The 20,476-nt window shown below is 38.2% G+C and overlaps 1 protein-coding gene across 1 annotated transcript in view; it reads right to left on the bottom strand.

Annotated features, from left to right (window-relative positions):
• The window catches only part of TBC1D5 (TBC1 domain family member 5), a 625,580-nt gene that overhangs the window by 549,932 nt on the left and 55,172 nt on the right, over positions 1-20,476 (bottom strand). The window contains exon 2 of the mRNA XM_062215140.1: positions 17,304-17,366. The gene's annotated coding sequence lies outside the window, so the exon portion shown is untranslated. The remainder of the gene's footprint in view (positions 1-17,303; positions 17,367-20,476) is intronic.

A 20,476-nucleotide genomic window follows, 5' to 3' on the forward strand; every position in this document is an offset into this window, starting at 1 on the left:
TGTTTTCCTCAGGTAATTTGATGGTTTCAGGTCTTACATCCTTTTTTTTTTTTTTTTTTTTTTTTTTTTTTTGACAGAGTAGATAGAGAGAGAGAGAGAGAGAGAAAGGTCTTCCTTTTTGCCGTTGGTTCACCCTCCAATGGCTGCTGCGGCCGGCGCATCTGGCTGATCGGAAGCCAGGAGCCAGGTGCTTCTCCTGGTCTCCCATGTGGGTGCAGGGCCCAAGGACCTGGGCCATCCTCCACTGCCTTCCCGGGCCATAGCAGAGAGCTGGCCTGGAAGAGGGGCAACCAGGATAGAATCCGGCGCCCCGACCGGGACTAGAACCCAGGGTGCCGGCGCCGCAAGGCGGAGGATTAGCCTGTTGAGCCACGGCGCCGGCCCAGGTCTTACATCCTTAATCCACTGTGAGTTGATTTTTGTAGAGGGTGTATGGTAGGGGTCTTACTTCATACTTCTGCACACTGAGATCCAATTTTCCCAACACCATTTGTTGAAGAGACTCTGCTTTCTCCAGAGAGTAATTTTAGCTCATTTGTCAATGATTTGTTGGAACAGATGAGAAACTCCAGAAATTAATCCACACATCTACAAGTAACTAATCTTTGCCAAACAAAGGACATTTTTTTGAAAAAGAAGTATACAAGGTTTTCTACAAGCTTCTTTGTAATAAAATGGTAACAGTGGGTTGGTTTTTAGGGACACGGGAAGGCCAGCAAGGGAAGAGAAGCAATGGACTGCTCCAGCACCACCAAACTCCTGAAGATGCTACCTAATGCCGGCACCCAGATACAAGACTGTAAGAGTTAATGGCAGCTTATTCTGTGTGCTAAGAACACTGAGCCAAGGGGCTGGCACTGTGGTGCAGCGGGTTAACGCCCTGGCCTAAAGCGCCAGCATCCCATATGGGTGCTGGTTCAAGTCCTGGCTGCTCCACTTCTGATCCAGCTCTCTGCTATGGCCTGGGATAGCAGCAGAAGATGGTCCAAATCTTTGGGCCCCTGCACCCACGTGGGAGACCCAGAGGAAGCTCCTGGCTCCTGATTGGCACAGTTCCATCCGTTGTGGCCAATTGGGGAGTGAACCATCGGAAGACACCCCCCCCTCCTCTCTATGTGTAATTCTGACTCTCCAGTAAAAAATAAAAATAAATCTTTAAAGAAAAAAAAAAAAAAAAGAACACTGAGCCCTGTAGTACCCATGGATATCTATGAAAAAAGTCTGTGCAAAACAGCTTAACTCTTACATGCCTATCAAGAGACAAATACAAACACTGATGTAATCATGTTGTACTAACAAAAAATATTACAGAGTAATTAAAATAAATCAGGTTACAAATACTGGCAAGTAACATCTCAAGAGTAATGCTGCATTTAAAAAAACATATAAAGACTAATAGAATATTTCAGTTCAGTAAACCTGGAGAACACTTGATGGTGGGCCTTTGGCCTATTGGTTAAAATGCTGGTTATGATACCTGGATCCCACACTGGACTACATGGGTGGGTGGCAGCAATGATGACTAAAGTAGCTGGGTTCTTGCCACTACAGAGGAGGAAAAATTAGTAAGATTTTACAATATCCTTACCAGAAACACGAGAGCCTACCTTCTTAAAAATCATTGGTTTGGGAGCTAGTGTTGTGGTGTAGCAAGTGAACCCACTGCCTGTGACACTGGCATCCCATATGTACACAGGTTCATGTGCCAGCTGGCTCCATTTCTGATCCAGCTCCATGCTGGTGACCTGGGAAAAGAAGTGGCAGATGCCCACGTGTTTGGGCCCCTAAAACCCAAATGGGAACCACAGATGGAGCTCCTGGCTCGTGGCATCAGCCTGGCCCAGCCCTGTTGTGGCAATCTAGAGTAGTGATCAGTGGATGGAAGATCTATCTCTTCTCTTCTAACCCTGACTTTCAAATAAATAAGTCTTAACTAGAAAAAAAAAAGTGAGATTTGGTTTACTTAGTTCTAATATTGCAAATATTAAAAATTCTAGTATAAGAAATTAAAAATCTTATCACAAATTACATGATTTAGTAAGAATTTCAATTACAATTCTCAAGACTATTTTTTTTTTTATTTCAAAACTGAACTGAGGGGGGCCAGCGCTGTAGCATAGTAGGCTAAGCCTCTGCCTGTGGTGCCAGCACGCCATATGGGCACCAATTTGTGTCCAAGCTGTTCTTCTTCCAATCCAGCTCTCTGTTACGGCCTGGGAAAGCAGAGAAGATGGCCCAAGAGCTTGGATCCCTGCACCCATGTGGGAGACCTGGAAGAAGCTCCTGGCTCCTAGTTCCAGATCAGCTCAGCTCAGCTCCGTCTGTTGCAGCTATCTGGGGAATGAACCAGTAGATGGGAGACCTCTCTCTCTCTCTCCCTCTCTCAGTCTGTAACTCTGCCTCTCAAATAAATCAATAAATCTTAAAAAAAAAAAAAAAAAAAAACTGAACTGAGAGATGCCACTATGTATGTCTGTAGAAATCTAAATAAAGCTAAAAACATTCTCAGCAAGAGCTTTTAAACAGACAGTTCTATCATTTGCTGTGAGAACAAACATGCTTGAAAAACTGACTCTCAAGTCCTTGGTTCTAACTTCCTTGGAAAAACCTGTCACTTTGCTAGAATGTTCTTTTCCATTTGTTTTTCTATGTGAAGTATTAAACGTCCACCTGTTTAAGAAAAATTTACATGTATCTAACGAAATCCTACTTTGAAGAAATTCAGTTCCACTAAGATGAGTCTTTTCTACCTTAAATTGAAATTTTTTGCAGTAAAATTTAAGTTCAATCCCATTTTATTATGTCTTTGGAAATGTGACAGGCTACCCACATTTAAGATGGGGAATCTACTGCTCAACAGAAACAAGAGGCCTCCCAATTACACAGAAGCTTAATGTTTTTTGTCACAATGAAGAAAATATCAAAAATACTGCTAATTTTCATAAAACCTGATAAATATTCTCTCAAAGTAGCAACCATCTGATTTAAAGAATTACTGGCTTGTTATCCTAAACAAGAAATCATATCCAACTTATATTGATGTTTTTTATCTGAAGTGTGTCATGCAATATTGTAATTTATCTCATAAATCTACTAGAGTGTGATCAAATCCTATCAACTCTGATTGGCATAAATTTGAAACAATGAAGTAATCACATCTGTTAAGCACTTCTAGCTTCCCAGACAACATTTCAAAAGTTTACACAATAACAAAACATAATTATACTTTCATTCTCCATAAGACCTTCCTGCATTTGATTTGAGCTTTCCATAAAGTTTGTTGTGTATACTTGCTTCAGTGGAACCTAATAATAGGAATTAAGAGTATACAAAATAAAGATGAGAAAAGGAGATGTAACACATAGGGGAGATGGCATATAAACTTGGTACACTCGAGAAAATACTTTAATAAACTCTAAATCAAGTGCATGGTCCCAAAATGGGGGAAAATAAGTAATCTGATTGGAAAAACACACAGCAATGTCCAACTTCAACCTGAAAATATTCTTGAAAAAATATAGATGCTGAATTTAAATAAAAATATAGTCGAATAGAGCAAAGAATACCAATCGTGCTTTATGTATCAAGATTAGCATATTGAAAAAAAATCACTAGTTACCTGTTTTTTGATACAAAATTTGTAATGTATGAATCCAAGAGCAGTCTCATGCAACTGTACCAAAGGCCTGCCCGGACAAAGATCTTGAGCTTAATTGAGATGTTCTCCTCCCAGCTGTGGCTATGACAGATTTTCAGAAACAATGAGATTATGTTTTCTTAGAATTTTTTATATTATTTGGAATTATTGGAATGCCATGCTAACAGAACACAAGATTTTTGTTGAATCTTTCCCCTATTCTATGATTCTGTTATATTCCCCTAAATACATAAAACTATCTACTCGTTTTCTTTCCATATCTTGTAGTTTAATTCCTAAGAAAGATGTTCCTTATCTCAGTTCATTTTCTGCAGCTACAACAGAATACCTAAGACTTTATAATCCATAATGAACAGAAATTTATTTGGCTCACAGCTCTGGAGACTGGGAAATCCAAGATCAAGGGGCCACCCCCGATGAAGGCTTTCTTATAGCAGAAGGTGGATAGGCAAGAGAGGATCAAATTACGCCAACAATACTTACACCACTCCTGTGATAATGACATTGATCCATTCCTGAGGGTGGAATCCTCACGACCTAACACCTTCCATTTGGGCCCATCTCCTAACATGGTGTAATGGGGATTATGCTTCTAAAACATGAACTTTGGGGGATACATTCAAACCATAATGCTCCTTTTCTTTGAACCCTCATGACTACTTTGTCTGTTTGTTTGTTTGTTTGTTTTTGACAGGCAGAGTTAGACAGTGAGAGAGAGAGAGAGACAGAGAGAAAGGTCTTCTTTTCCGTTGGTTCACTCCCCAAATGGCCACCACGGCCAGAGCTGCGCCAATCTGAAGCCAGAAGCCAGGTGCTTCCTCCTACTCTACCGTGCAGGTGCAGGGGCTCAAGCACTTGGGCCATTCTCCACTGCCTTCCCGGGCCACAGCAGAGAGCTGGACTGGAAGAGAAGCAACAGGGACAGAACCCGGCGTCCCATGCCGGCACCGCAGGCGGAGGATTGCCAAGTGAGCCACAGCACCGCCCCTCATGACTACTTTGTAACTAAGCTTCAATATAAAGACATTTCTCTTGATTACCCTAGTGTGTAAGAGTACTAACTTTTTGACTAAAAGAAATCCCATTAAATTTATCAAACACAATTGAAGCAAGATTAAAATAAGAAGTAATTTCAACCCTTCTGACTAATCTGTACTGTTGCTACCTATTATCTAGTCATTTATGTATTTTCTTTATACTTTCATTCATTTAAAAACTACTATGTTTTCCACAAGGACAAAGTCCTATTCTTATTCTAAGTGATAAACATATAACAACAACATGGTATATACACAGTGCTCTAACAAAGTAATGTAGCAGGTGAGGTGAGTTAACTAAGAATCAGGCAAAGCTTTCAAAAGCTGCATCTTGCAAGATGAGTAAGCCAGGAAAAGAGGTAAGGATTGAATAGTTCATAAAACAACTGGTTCAGCAAACACATATTAACCACCTGGGCTTATTTCTTTTCCTTCCCATGACTCCATTAAAATGAAATTTAATAATTTTTATTCCACAAGGACAGAAAGAGTAAACGTGGCAACAAAAGCAGGAAAGAGATCATAAATTTTTGCAAGAAAGATAAATAACTCGTCAAAGGAAATTATTTAAAGCAGAACATGTCATTAAAGACACTAAGGAGCAGCAAAGCATTTCACCCACAGTCAGGCAATTACCCTGCCTCACATACTCCACCTCCACTACCCTGGTAGTGAATCTGCAACAAAGAGAACAGATGGAAAAAGGAAAAGAGAAAAAAACAGAGGAATAAAATAATTCAAGATAACATTTCCAAACTGAAAGACATTAACTTTTCAAATGAAAAGGTCCTCTAAATATTCAGCATAATTAATAAAACTCATTCCAAGACACAGCATCATAAAATCTCAGAGATGAAAGACTCTAAAAGCTTCCAAAATGATAAAAATTTGAAAAGTGATCTACAGAGGAAATGAAAACAAAGAGGGGGGAAAAAAGTGACAATGGAATTCTCAGTAGTAGAACTGAATGCTACAAAACAAAGCCTTCGATATCTACAAGAAAATTTCCTATGATGATTCAAAGAGTTTGTGGAAGATTGAGCATTTGTTAAACAATTAAGATGCTACTTAGATGCCCACATCCTGTATCAGAATGCTTGGATACCAGTCCTGTCCCACTTCTGATTCCAGCTCCCTACTAATACACACCCTGGGAGGCAGCAGGTGACAGCTTAAGTACTCAAGTTCTTTCCACAAACATAGGAGACCTGCATAAGTTCCTGGCTCCAGGCTCAGCACCAGCTGTTGTACAACATCCAGCTCTAAAAAGTTATCCTAAATGCATTAAAAGTAGTATCAATTTGAAGATGAAAAAAATCATACATAAATGCATATATACACAAATATTTTCACTCACAACATGGTTTGATGGTATAATTAGTATATTTTATAATTAAGTCTCACTTAAACCAATAATAAAAGATAAGCAAGGGAATATTTCAAAATATACAACAGTTTAAAATTGTTAACAATGATCACATCAATTAACAAATTCAGTGTTCCCAAAAAATTTGATTAGTTACCACTGGCTATTTCTTAAATTTGATGTGAAAAACTTCTCAATGGTTAATTTTTAGACAAAATAAACAAACTTTCATCTTTCAACCCATTACAATACCTTGATATGCAATTAATTTCTACTTAGATAATATTAAAGAAGTAAGTAATCTCCTATATTCCTAACTAGAAGAGTATTCACATTGAGATGATATTTAATTCAACACAAACTCTTCACTATTTTTCTCATCTATATAGGAAGTTCCAATCTAGTCTGGAAGTATCTTTTTAAGCACACAAGTAGGATGGTCTTCAGAAACAAGTACACATCTCTAGAACAAAGATTCTTTTTTTTTTTTTAAGATTATTTATTTGAAAGGTATTTATTTACGGTGGGGGGGGGGGGGAGACAGAGACAGGGGGTGAGTATCTTCCTTCTGCTGGCTCACTCCCCAAATGGCCCCAAACAAAGGTCAGGGCTAGGCTAGGCAGAAGCCAGGAGCTTCTTCCAGGTCTTCCATGTGAGTGAAGGGGCCCAAGTACTTGGACCATCCTCTGCTGCTTTCCCAGGTGCATTAGCAGGGAGCTGGATTAGAAGTGGAGCAGCCAGGACAGGTAACTCACTACACCACAAGGCAACAACTCTCTCAATCCCTGTACTATCCTGAAATGAAACTTATAGAAGGAAAGAACTTAACTATACATAGAATTTCTAGAAATGAGTTTTCTGAATATATACAAAAAATAGATAACTTATGGGGCCGGTGCTGTGACTCACTTGATTAATCCTCTGCCTGCGGCGCCAGCATCCCATATGGATGCCAGTTCTAGTCCCAGCTGCTCCTCTTCCAGTCCAGCCCTCTGCTGTGGCCCAGTAAGGCAGTGGAGGATGGCCCAAGTGCTTGGGCGCCTGCACCCATGTGGGAGACCAGGAAGAAGCACCTACCTGGCTCCTGGTTTTAGATTGGCGTAACTCCAGCCATAAGCAGCCATTTGGAGGGAGAACCTAAGGAAGGAAGACCTTTCTCTCTGTCTCTCTCTCACTGTCTAACTCTATCTGTCGAATAAAAAAAAAATAGATAACTTATATGAAATATTTATTTCATTATGTAAATGTTTAGCCATAGTTACTAAAGAAGAGAGAATAAAACAGTCACCTAACTGCATTTATATATAATGGATAATTTTTGGATCTTAGAAAAGAAAGAAAATTTTAAGTCAATCTCTAAAAAGCTCAAGAAAATAAGAGAGAGATATTAGAACACTAGAATAAAAAATCAGTATTGAGATAAATGATGGAAAACAAAAGTTAAATTGAAAGAAAGAAACAACTTTAATGAATAAAACATCAAGACACATTACAGATTGTTGAAATGGAGAAAATGATGAAATGTGGTATTCATGCGATTGAGCTGGATTTTATTTCCAAGTATGGCATCAAATAATCAGCTCTGCTAAGACCTGGGACAGGTTACAATCTATCCCAGATATCCTACTATACTGAAAAGGCAGAAACCATATCCTCCTAAAACAGAAAACAGAGAATACACTGGGTAAAGAAACGTCAATGCAAAAAGCTGACAGACATTGTATACCAGATCACTGGAGACTTTCAGAAAAATACTAAAAATTAAAACAAAAATAACGAACAATGCATTTACTATCATTATTACAAAAACTGAAATCTTAATATTCAGGATTTTAAAAATATCTTCGGTTACATATCTGCAACATATTGTTGAGCTTCTAGTAACCACATTACTAAACTGAAAACTGTTCAACTAAACATATCTAGTTAGAAATCCTATAAATTAAGAAGTAGAAAGCATCTGTGAAGTAAATATTACACAGTAATTTTGATAACTTACTAATTTCTCTTCCTTGCAAATTCTTGCTAATTTAACACTTTATGTAATACTTTATTATTATTTTTTTTTTGACAGGCAGAGTTAGACAGTGAGAGAGAGAGAGACAGAGAAAGGTCTTCCTTCTGTTGGTTAACCCCCCAAATGGCCACCATGGCCAGCGCGCTGTGCCGATCTGAAGCCAGGAGCCAGGTACTTCCTCCTGGTCTCCCATGCAGGTGCAGGGCCCAAGAACGTGGGCCATCCTCCACTGCCTTCCTGGACCACAGCAGAGAGCTGGACTGGAAGAGGAGTAACTGGGACAGAACTGGCGCCCCAACTGGGACTAGAATCCGGAGTGCCGGCACTGCAGGTGGAGGATTAGCCTAGTGAGCCGCAGCACCAGCCTGCAATACTTTATTTTAAAAATTGTCAGTATTAATACGCTGAAGCATTACTAATTCACTTTAAAAGGGAACTGATAATAAAGTAGACATTGGAAATACATGTGGTAGGGTGTGTGTTTGGTCCAACAGTTAAGAAGCTCTTGGATTCCAGACCTCGAGACTTTTCCCAAATAATTCACAAAAGACAGTCAGAGATGCAACAGCAAGAGGATTTTTATTGCCAGCTAGCTGGGGCTCTCACCAGCACATACGACGCAGCATAGTGCTCAGGCGAGAAGCCCCGTCCCTCCCCTTCCCGGCATTTTACGCACTCGAGGAACAAGCACACACGACACTATACATGCAGGCTATGTCTTTATTCTCTGTATGGCAATTACCTCAACCTGGACATTTTATTGGTGTATCTCAGCAGCTTAAGGACTACGCGCACACAAGGGAAGTGGGGCCGTCAATGCCAAGAGTTGTTTACTAAGGTTGGTTTCCAAGAATTGGGCCTTGCTGTTCTCTAGGGGCTTGTGAAGCCTGTCATGGAGGTACAATTGTCCTCTTTCCCTTAGCTTGAGTGTCCTACATTAAGTTCTTACGTAAGCAGCGCAGTACAGAAGCAGAAAAAGCAACTGATATTCAGCAACGGTTAGTCCTAGGTATTCTCTCATCCCACATTCTCCCCTTTCTCTTTTAACATGAGGAATCCTCCTCATGCGGAATACGCCCATAGTCCTGGCGTAGTATCAGGATTTGGACGGCGTTGACTTTGGTCTTGAGAAGTCACTAGCCTGCTGAAGATGCATGGTCCAAAGGTTAGCAAAAGTAGTAGGATTACAAGTGGCCCTACTAGAGATGACACCAAGGTAGTCAGCCAAGGGGAGAAATTGAACCAGGACGCAAACCATCCTTCTCGTTGTTCGCGTTCCTTTTTCCTTGTAGCTAGGCCTTCCCACACTTTAGCCACTGAGTCGCGTACTACCCCTGTAATGGTTGGCATAAAAACAGCACTCTTCCCCCAACGTGGCACATAATCCGCCTTGCTGGAAGAAAAGGAGGCCCAGTCCTCGTCTGGTTTGTAGGACCACCTCTGCTAGGGAAGTGAGAGACTTTTCCAAATAGGAGATGGAAGATTCCATCCTTTCAACGTCTACATCTATGGCTGCCCTCAAGCTGGAGAAGTAGTGGTTTTGCTGGACCAAAGAAGCTATTCCAGTGCCCGTCCTGGCGATTCCCAATCCAAATAAGGTGGCCACTGTAATGGCTGTGAACACCTCTCTTTTATGTTTACGAGGGTTTTCTAAATGGCTATTTATCTCAATTAAATTTAGCACTTCATCTGCCGCATGATAGTAGACTTTGGGAAATACCTGAACCAACACACAATATTCCTTGGACTGAATGGCTATTTTGCCACTGAAACAGGGAGTAAGTCCCGACTGGACATGCCCACCAGCTGTTGTTTGGGGGTAGAAAGTATCCCTCCTGGGTTATAGACTGGGACTGGCTGCAGACGGGGTTTCGGCCGTTTACCTGACCGATACACAACCCTTTTCCAATGACTGATTGTATGGTTACTCCTGTCTGTGCTTTCTGCTCCCACCGACACTCCCGTGGATCCCGGGTAACACTATAGTTCCCCATGGTCCCCACAGCCTCATAAAAGGGCAACTGCATGTCATAACAAAGCCAACACGCCTGGGTCACATTGGGATTAGTAGCATTAAAAGCCTGATATACAGACTGTAGCAGGGCCCACAGTGGTTGTGTTTTGGGGGCTGTTGGCCTTGGAGTGTGAGTTTGAGAAGTGCCCCCAGTAGAGGAAGGGAACAAGGCCAGAGCAGTGGTGCCGGGGGCTGGAGTGGTGGTCTGGGGCGCTTTTTCCCTTTCAGGGAAAAAGGGCCTTGTTAGGACTGACCGTTTGTGTTTATCCCTGCATTTTGAATCTCTGTATAGTGAAATATCCTCCCCGGTCTATTCCATCTTCCAAATACCTTAATCCCCACATCATTTCTTGGTCCCATTTACTGTCAGATGGGTTAATTACATTGATCATGATTGTGCTACATAGTTTTATTGGGGCACCTATCGGCCCCTTGTAGGTGGTACCCGGGGGGTGACAAGTGTCCGGCCACCAATGTACCTTGATATCGGGATCTCTCCCTCCCTTTTCTTCTAACCAAGAGGGCGCTATTGTCTCGCAACCCCATGAAGGACAAAAGTAGTGGCTAGGGTCATTACAAGTTGATACAGTTCGCCTGGGGCACATATAGAACACTGGGGGAGCAGTACCACTCCTACACCCTTGGACTGGGACCACTTGACAGGTGGTTACAAAAAATGTTATATTGCCCCCTGCTGGCCCCGTCTTAGTTTGGACAACATCCACCGCTGAAGTTCCCTCAAATCTCATCAGTTTCCATAGGTACGGCTGGGGTTGGTTTTGTTGACTGCTTTGAGGGGGCAGAATCACTGCACTTAGAAACACACATAACAACTTGGTAGCACAGCAATACATTTCTATAGTCAATAGGGGGCTTAACAATCTACCTTTAACAGTTTATAATCCTGTCCGTATCTACCTAGAACACCATCCTACTCTTATAAATCTATAACCCTATGCTTATTAGGAGTTGTCACACTTTAATAACTATAAATCTGTAATTAATAATTAAACAGTAGCTGATGAGCAGTGAGAATCCAGTTCACCTGCTGAATCAGTCACTTACAGACGTAGGGGCCACTGCTTTTAGTCCCCTTCAACGAACTAGGAAGGCACTTCACATGGAGTGACACCGACCTCGGAGTCCCGCTGTTCCTAGAAGGCCTTTAGTGAGACGATCACGGCAGTCGGGGCGGCTCAGTTTCCTCCTCTGGCACTGTCCCCGCTCCCCTTTTGCTCAGACGTAGCTTGAGTGGATTCTCTTGGTTTCGACTAACTGTCCATTCTTGCTCCGCTGCTTCAGCTTCTGGTCCTGACGCTCTTCTAACGTGAGAGTGATGCAGCCTGGGCGCTATCCCGTCCACCTTTACAGCAGTAGGGGTGACAAGCACAACAGTATAAGGCCCTTTCCATCTGGGTTCTAATGTCTTAGCATTACGTCTCTTTACCCATACCCAGTCCCCAGGCTCCAATTGGTGGCTTGAGGCAAGAGGCAGACCGTCTTCACGGTCCAAGGCAGCAAGTATGGGCCCAAGTTCCCTGTGAACTCTTAGGAGGGTTTTCATGTTCTACAATAGTCCTGGATTAGTAAATTCACCCACTTAAGCCAGTTAGGATGCCTGCATGCCATATCCGAGTTCAATCCTCAGATTCATCTCCTGCTAAGGCACATGCTGGGAAGCAGCAAGTGATGTTGCAAGTAAATGGGGCCTCTTCCGCTCACATGAGACACTTGACTGTGTTCTCAGCTCCTGTATCAGTCGACCCAGCCCAACCACTGCAGTCCTCCTCCTTGGCCTCTCAAATACATTAATTTTTTTTAAATGTTCTGTGGTACTCCGCATAGTCTGTAGTCTGAAACTGTTCCCTGCATTGTAGGATAACTATAATCCATGATCCCCATCTATTAAATGACAAATACTTCCCCAACTATTTTAACAAGGAAAAATATTCCTATTAATTTACTTATGGCATAGCAGTAATGTCTGAAAATCATTACACAGAAGCTTTATAGTAAGAAACAGTGAGGGTAGGAAAAGAACATAAAGAAATTTTAAGGGAAATATTTTTTTCAGTTACAGTAGACATTAAAACTTGCAATGTTATCCTCTTCCAACAGAACATATGTGCACGCTTTTCTAAACATACGTATGTTCCCTTTTTAAAAATAGAAACCTTCTCTATACATGACCTTGTTAATACTCTAATTTTCATATAGGAAGTCACAATGAAATCAAATCTGGGATCTAATCAGTAGATTATATGGTCATTGGGAGGCCGTGATCATTTAATCTGTAAAATGGTACTTTCTGTTTTGCTTTTGCTGCTAAGGTTGTATAGCTTTTACTATTTCAGTCAGCAACATCAAAACTAGGATCACTATTCAGACTACGCATTAAAGCTCCTATATGTTGGTACTGTTTAGTGACCTAAAAACCCCTGAAGTATAACACGGTCCTCTTTTTTAATTTTGCAATCTCAATTTAAGAAGGTTATATTTAATTATTCCAGAATTAAAATATATACTAATGCTAAGTGTTGCCACATCATGGGTGGTAAGGGAAAGATGTGAATCACCTCCATAAGAGAGATAAGCTTGGTGGCTGTCCTACAGCATCAGTGCAAAGATTCAACCATTTCACATGAAATCCACAGAAGAATGAGTCATCAAAAAAATGTTGCATCGAACATGACCTTTGGTTGTACTTTTACTTGTCCTAATTATAAAGGAGTTACTCTCAGAGCCAATACACAAGCCATATTATTCTTACAACTATGTAATATTTCAGGAAGTGCTTCACACTGTGACAAATTTGAGGAAAAATATACAGATAATGCTTTCCTTTGTTACAAGGCATAATAGGCCTTTATGAACAAAATTGATTCTGGTATTACCTATATGAATAACAACCACTAAATCAGAATTTTTCTAACTTTATAATGCACATATACACATAAATATACCACTACAGGTACCTGGTCCAATTTAGTAATTCATCTATGGTCTAAACACGAATAAACTAGAAATTAAAATTGTATAATCTAATTATGACTTCAATGATGCAAGTTATCATGTCAGATAAATACATGTCAAGAGGATATCAAAAAGAAAGCTACACACAAAAAAATAAGCTATATTATGGGAGGGGGGAAGCCATTGTAACCCATAAGCTATATTTTGGAAATTTACATTCATTAAATAAAAGTTTAATAAAAAAAAAATAAGCTATTATCTCCTAGACATTTCTATTTTCCCACACAGAATTTCACCAAGGAAATAACTATTTTTGACAATGTTTTTATTAAACCTGATCAATATATGAAATGTAACACAGATTTTAAAGGGAAAAAAAAAGACCACTAGGTCATCCAACAGGAAATTATAAATTCTAATTGCATTATCTTTCAGTACAATGTTCATTATGCTATCAATTAAAAGATTTACAAGGCAAACCAAAAATTCTATAATGTGTGACATGAACAAAGACTTAAGAACTATCCAGTAAAATGAATTCTGCCTACTTATCTTCCTGTTTCCAATTGTAATACTATTATTTTCATTTAATATAGGTTTCAAAAGATGTAAAACATCAGTTACCTTTACTTAAAGTCACACCTACAGCTGCCCTGGTTGACTAACAAAAATACATAGTTTGTTTTCTCATAGAAGAAAATATTCTTAAAGATATTGCCTGTGAATTTTTTTGTTAAGGGACGGCACCATGGCATAGTAGGTTAATTCTTCGCCAGCAGCGCCAGAATCCCATATGGGTGCTGGTTCTAGTCTCAGCTGCTTTTCTTCCAATCCAGCTCTCTGCTGTGGCCTGGGAAAGCAGTGGAAGATGGCTCAAGTCCTTGGGCCCCTGCACCCATATGGGAGACCGGGAGGAAGCACCTGGCTCCTGGCTTTGGATCGGTGCAGCTCTGGCTGTTGCGGCCATTCAGGGAGTGAACCAGCAGACGGAAGACCTTTCTCTGTCTCTCCCTCTCACTGTAACTCTACCTCTCAAATAAATAAATAAAATCTTTTTTTAAAAAAAAAGATTTTTTGTTAAATTTATACCATACAAGAGTATCAGGAATCACTCAATAGGAAGTTGAGATATTCCTAGTGTGATCACAGAAGTGTGTCACAAGAAGGTACTGGTTAATGTCCAGATATGTAACAGTACAAACTTTCACTCTCAAACCTATCCTGGATTAAAATACAAATTATATGATCATTCTAGCTATTGCAGTATTTCATGTTACTAAATCATGTATTTTATGGATTTTATGATATAATATTGTATACTTGAAAAATGTTTCTATTTTTAAAAAGTGATTTGCTTAATACCCTGTCATTCACACAAAAGTGGTTACTCAATGGCATTCAGACCAAAATCACCCAAACTCTGCTGCCACCTAATTCATGTTTCCTTATATGTTTCCTGTATTTAATTAAGATCTACAACACAGGCTTCCTTCTCTCTTCAAGTAGCAAATATGACTGGAAAGACCCTTTCCTCTTAGCTGCCACACTAAAGTCACAGTCTTTCCTTATCTTAGAGGCTTTCCAGATTCTTTTAAATAATTACATCTAATCACTTAAAATTAGAATTGGTTACTTTCTGGTCCTTTTCAGCCATGGAATAAAATGCTTAACTGTGTACTAAACACTATATTCAAGGTTAATTTAATAGAAAGTTTGATCATTTCTACAAAAGCCTAAGCATCAGGCAATTTATCATTCTTTTAATACCCTGGAAATGGTCTTTGACTCAACAGTCAAAAGATCTGATCTAAATGCTGGAAAATTCCCAGGCAAACACACAATCTCTCCAAGGAACAAATTCTACTTTTCTACATATTTGCTAAACTATGCAGGGTTACAAGAATCAATTCAGAAAATTCACACTCAAATACCTATTTTTTAAATAAGATGACTAAGTGTAACACAAAATGAATATAATTAGCAAGTTAAACCTATCAAATGAACTATATTCTCTAAAAAGAGTTTAAAAATTAAACAATTACATTGTACTATCTAGTCTTTAAAAGCTCTTATAGGCTAAGAAAAAAGGTTCTTAAGTCCAAGTAAATTAGCACTAACTCCAGTACCACCATTTATTCTCAGCTGTGTAGCAATGAGCAAGTTTCTTACTATCTTTATTTCACCATCATGAAAATGAAGGTAACAGTACTTACCCCAATGAGAAAATCAACAAACAACCCATGTAAAAGATAAAAGCACCATGTCTGCAGTTAAGACCTCAATAATGTTAACTATCATTATAATAGTCTACATTAATGTCTCTTTTCAAACACAAGTCCTTAAAACTTATTTTGATGTCAGAAGAAACTTCACATGTTGTGCTTGCATGTATATGCACACGTATGTGTGCCTTCAAAGGAAAAAAATCACTCAGATGACACAGTTAACACTCTACTAATCTGTTAATAGTGTAAACTCGGTAGATTATCACTGCAGCTAACATAGATCTTATTCAACATTAAAGAAGGCAGCTTTTTTTCTTCAAAAGACCAAACTAGCATACAAAAACACATTGAAAAAGAAACTTCCATCTCTAACAATATCTGTGTTTGTTCATCTTCAAAAAAAGTCACAGACACATGTGGAAAACACACTTCTAAATCCATGTACACAAATCAAAGGAAAATACATTCTTTAAGGCAAGCATATGAAGATACTAAGGCAACATTCTAATTAAATATTCATATATTCAATATTTCAAAACAAGAAATTTGGGGATATATACATAATTTACAATTCTATAGTGAAACCTGTCTACAGAGGCCATTTCACTAAATTTCAATAGCAACTCAACTTGAAATGTACAATGCAGCTTCTCTCTGAAGTGTTAAACTATAAAGTACATAATAATTCACTGCAAGAAAACACAAAGACCATGTTGTGCACTCGCACTCTTTTACCCAAATAACTACTTTAACCTATTCATTAAACCCATTCAATAAAAGAGCGCTAATAAGTGTACTATGTTATGAAACAGTTAGGAGAAATGATCTTACTTGGTTAAAAATAGAAACTTTATATAAAAGAATTATAAGCTAAAATCAAAGAAACTATATTTCATATTTACAAATATCTTTGTCCACTTTAGTTCATTAAAATAAAATTTTCCATAGGAGATAGGAAATATGTCATTATGACTGACAGAAAAACCTATAGATACATCACGTTGTTTTCCAAATATCCATATAATGGAGACTGAATCTATCAGTCAAATTTCTCTCACAAGGATCCAAATGAGAGTTGAACTTCATGTCTTTGAACTTTCCTAAAAATAGTCCAGTTGTTAAACAGATGTGCCACTAAAATAAAATAACCAAGAGTCCATTATTTACTCTCAAGTAAGTGGGAAATTCAGACCTGCCCTTTGGAAATACAAAGGATAATGTGGACTAAGGTTTACATGTTCAATCTCTGTTTACAGATGATAGGCTAAATCATTAATCTGTAAGTAACTCTACACTGAGTATGCACACAACCCACAAATATTCTGTCACCAGTAACCCTCAATCAGTAAATTCAAAGCTAAACAAAGCAAAACTGAAATTATATCTCTACCATAAATTACAAAAAAATATCCATGGGCATTGCAATGAACATATTCTTGCCTTAAAGCTAATACTTTAATTTTTAAGAACCACAAAGAAAAAAATCAAAACTAGTCAGTAACAATGCAGCGTCTAAAAGCAATAAACTCAAAATTAAGTTATAAATAATTTAAAGCATGTCATGAAGATGTATTAATAATTCAACAGATAAATAATTTACTAAATAATCAAATAAATAAATAATGAAATACATAAATAAATCAGCAAATAAATAATTCTGCAAAATAACCTAAACAATAAGCCACCCAAACAAATCACAACCTACAAAACTACAATGATTTTCTGGATTCTGAGAGTTTTAAATAAGCAAAGGTGCATAAACTAGATCAATTCTTGTTAGAATTAGAAATATTTTTCAATGCTGTGGAAAAAAATCTTCATATCCATACATAAGAATACATTTGCAATTTTTAAAAGACTGCGTAAGATTAGTTCTCATCAATTATTAACATAATTATAATATATCCTCTTCTATATGTTATATATACTTTCTTAGCCTGACATATTTTCCTTCAAGCAACTGGACACAGAAAATATTCTTAATTTACACTTATTTTTCAAACAGATACTTACAGTACAATAGTGCTACAGTCTTTATGACAGTTTTCCTGTCTTCAACAACTCATCAGAAATTTTCTGCAAGGAAAAATAATAACTTCAATTATAAAGATGGAATTTAATTTATTGGTGGACAATGCTTTGTAATTCTACAAAATAGCAATAGGAAGTGGATATTATTAGCTATAAATTGTGTCAAGTTTTTAGAAATCTTTATTAGACTAAGTTCAAGCTGACAAGAGTCCAGTTACCTCCACTGGAATTGACACACAATTTGTTACAACTGGCAGAATTTCAGATATGAACATAAAACTTTAAAGGACAACAATGATTGGATGACACCTAATGCTACCTTCAATTTGGGAAGCTAAAAGTCCTTGAGTGAACATGATGAGAACACTTAACAATTAGAATCTGAACATAATCACAACCTAATTAAAGTACAGGAAGGGATCAAAACATAACTGACCTCATAAATCAGTCTTCATGGAACATTTTTCTAAATATTATCTTCCCAAAGTACAGCATTCCTGAAATCCATATCTTAAACTATCATATCTTTTCCCACAAGAAAAATAACTCTGTAATGGATTTTTGACATTGTTAAGAGTTAAAATGCAAATAATACAGAAATACTTGAAGAAAAGAAAATATTAATCAAAGTTTTTATTTTCATTGTTTCGAAAGACAAAAATCTTTCATCCTCCGGTTCACTAGGATAGCCTAGGCAAAGCCCAGAACTCAATCCAGGTCTTCAACATGGGTGGCAGGATCTTAACTACTTGAGCCATCTACCTGCTGATTCCTAAGGTGTGCATTAGGAGGAAGCTGGAATTGGGAGCACAGCCAGGATTCGAATGCATGTACTCTAATATAGGATGCAGGCATCTCAAGCTGCATCTTAGATGCTGTACCTAACAGCTGCACCAATCAGAGCATTTTATATAACTTATCTTAATAAATTTTCTCAAGCTTTTAAGTTATGCAGAATGCATAATTTGCCTATTTTACAATCAAGGAAACTGAGGCTCAGTAAGACTATATATGTGGCAGGAAAGATTCAGTCCATCTACACAACGTCAGCATCAAGTCACTGAACTAGAGAGCCCTTAAATTTGGACCTAACTTAAAAAATACAGAAAATTCCAAAACATGGCATATGGGGTAGAGCAATGGTTCAACTGGAGGTGATTTTCTCCCCCCAAGAAACATTTAGCAATGTCAGGAGACATCTGTGTTGTCTTGACTGAGAAGTGGTACATGGTGGGTAGAGGTCAGAAATGCTGCTACACATCTGCAACAGCCCCCCACAACTAAGAATTATCTGACCCAAAATATTTTTAGTGCAATGCATGAAAAATCCTGGACTAGAGTAAAATGAGTTCTAGTAGACAATTTTTCCAAACAATACACATTTGACTCAAGGAACGTGTAGCACTTTTTACACACATAATATACATAGTGAAATATCTTGGATAAAAAAGGTCATCCTTGGGAAAAGAGGTATATGAGAACTTTCTGTACCTTCTGCTCAATATTTACATAAACCAGGACAGGTATCTGGCACAGCAGTTAATTTGCTGCTTGGGTTGCTGTCATGCCCTATCAGAGTGGCAGGCTTGAGCCCCGGATACTCCACTCCCACGCAGCCTCCTGCTGATGCACATCCTTGGTGGCAGCAGGAATGGCACTTGGGTCCCTGACACTCGTATGGAAGACCCAGATGGAGGTCCAGGTTCCTGGCTTTGGCCTGGTCCAGCAATGGCTGCTGCAGGCATGTTGGGAATGAAACAGAGGGAAGATCTCTGTGCTTCTGTCTGCCTTTCAAATAAAAAATATGCAAATAAACCTCAGAAAAAATATCTCTGTAAACTGAAAACTGCTTTAAAATAATCTAACTTTTAACATGTATTCATTATTTTACTGAAATTAAAAGTAACTTTCTTAAAACATGCAAAAACAGTAAGTTCATAATCATAAAAATTTTTTAAACTTTCATACCAAAAATTTTCCAACAAAGATAATATAATTAAAAGGCTCCTGATCCAAGTGGCAGACCAGGAAGAAGCTCCTGGCTCCTGACTTCGGATCGGCTCAGCTCGGGCCGTTGTGGCCTTTTGGGGAGTGAACCAGCAGATGGAAGACCTCTCTCTCTCTCTCTCTCTCTCTCTGTCTCTCTCTGTCTCTGCCTCTCTCTGTAACTCTTTCAAATAAATAAAAATAAAATATTTTTTAAAAAGTTAAATTCATGAACAGACCTCATCAAAGTGACTCTCCAAGACATGTAATATTAATTCTTAGAGCTCCATTATTCTGATGGAATACAATAAACATTAATGTTTTATCTTGTTTTTTTTTCTAAAAGCAATCAAGTTTTTTCTCAAATATTTTTGTAATTATTAAAAGCATTTGTGAAAAAAAATCAGCAACATAATTACCAAATAGTTGTAGAAACTATGCACTTCCTGTATCACTTTAAGTACTTTTCTTTCAACACCAAATAGTATCTCTTCAGTCTCAAAATGGATGTTGGTTTTCAACAGAGACCTAGATTCTACCATGACACAGTGCATTATTCCCTCTATTTGATTTACTATATTAACATATTACCAGATAGAGACTTTAATCAATGACATCCTTAAACTAGGATTATATCACACCCCTCCCAAAAAAAAAAAAAACATAATAATAATTAAAAACAGACTTAAACAAGAGAAAGGAAAAAGGAAGGGGAAACAAACATATTCTGACATAAATGTCCAGAAACAGACAAAGGCTAATGTGACAGCTCTACTCCAAGTACTGGGGCCAAGTTCCATCTTATTACTCTACCATCCACTCTTGCCTCACGTCAAGAAGGCAATGGGAATTCTACACTAATATTATTTACTCACACTGCAGGCAGTAGGGACAAACTCTCATATTTCAGCTTAAACCTCATAATCTATTTCTTAGTACTTTAGAAGGCTAGGAAATATAGTCCCCAACACTGCCAATATGCTAAGCTATAAAACTGGAATTCTTTTTTTACTAAAGAAGACAGGTAGAATGAATGAATTTTGTAAGAAAAATTACTAGAGGCAGACTGCAATGAAAGTTAGTTACAATTCTCCAAAGAAAATGAGATCCACTCAAAAGATTTTCATTTGAGAGGTCCACTACAAATATTAATAAAAATGAAAGCCTAA

The sequence above is a fragment of the Lepus europaeus genome, chromosome 2 (genome assembly GCF_033115175.1).
Source record: "Lepus europaeus isolate LE1 chromosome 2, mLepTim1.pri, whole genome shotgun sequence".
Classification (NCBI taxonomy): Eukaryota; Metazoa; Chordata; class Mammalia; order Lagomorpha; family Leporidae; genus Lepus; species Lepus europaeus.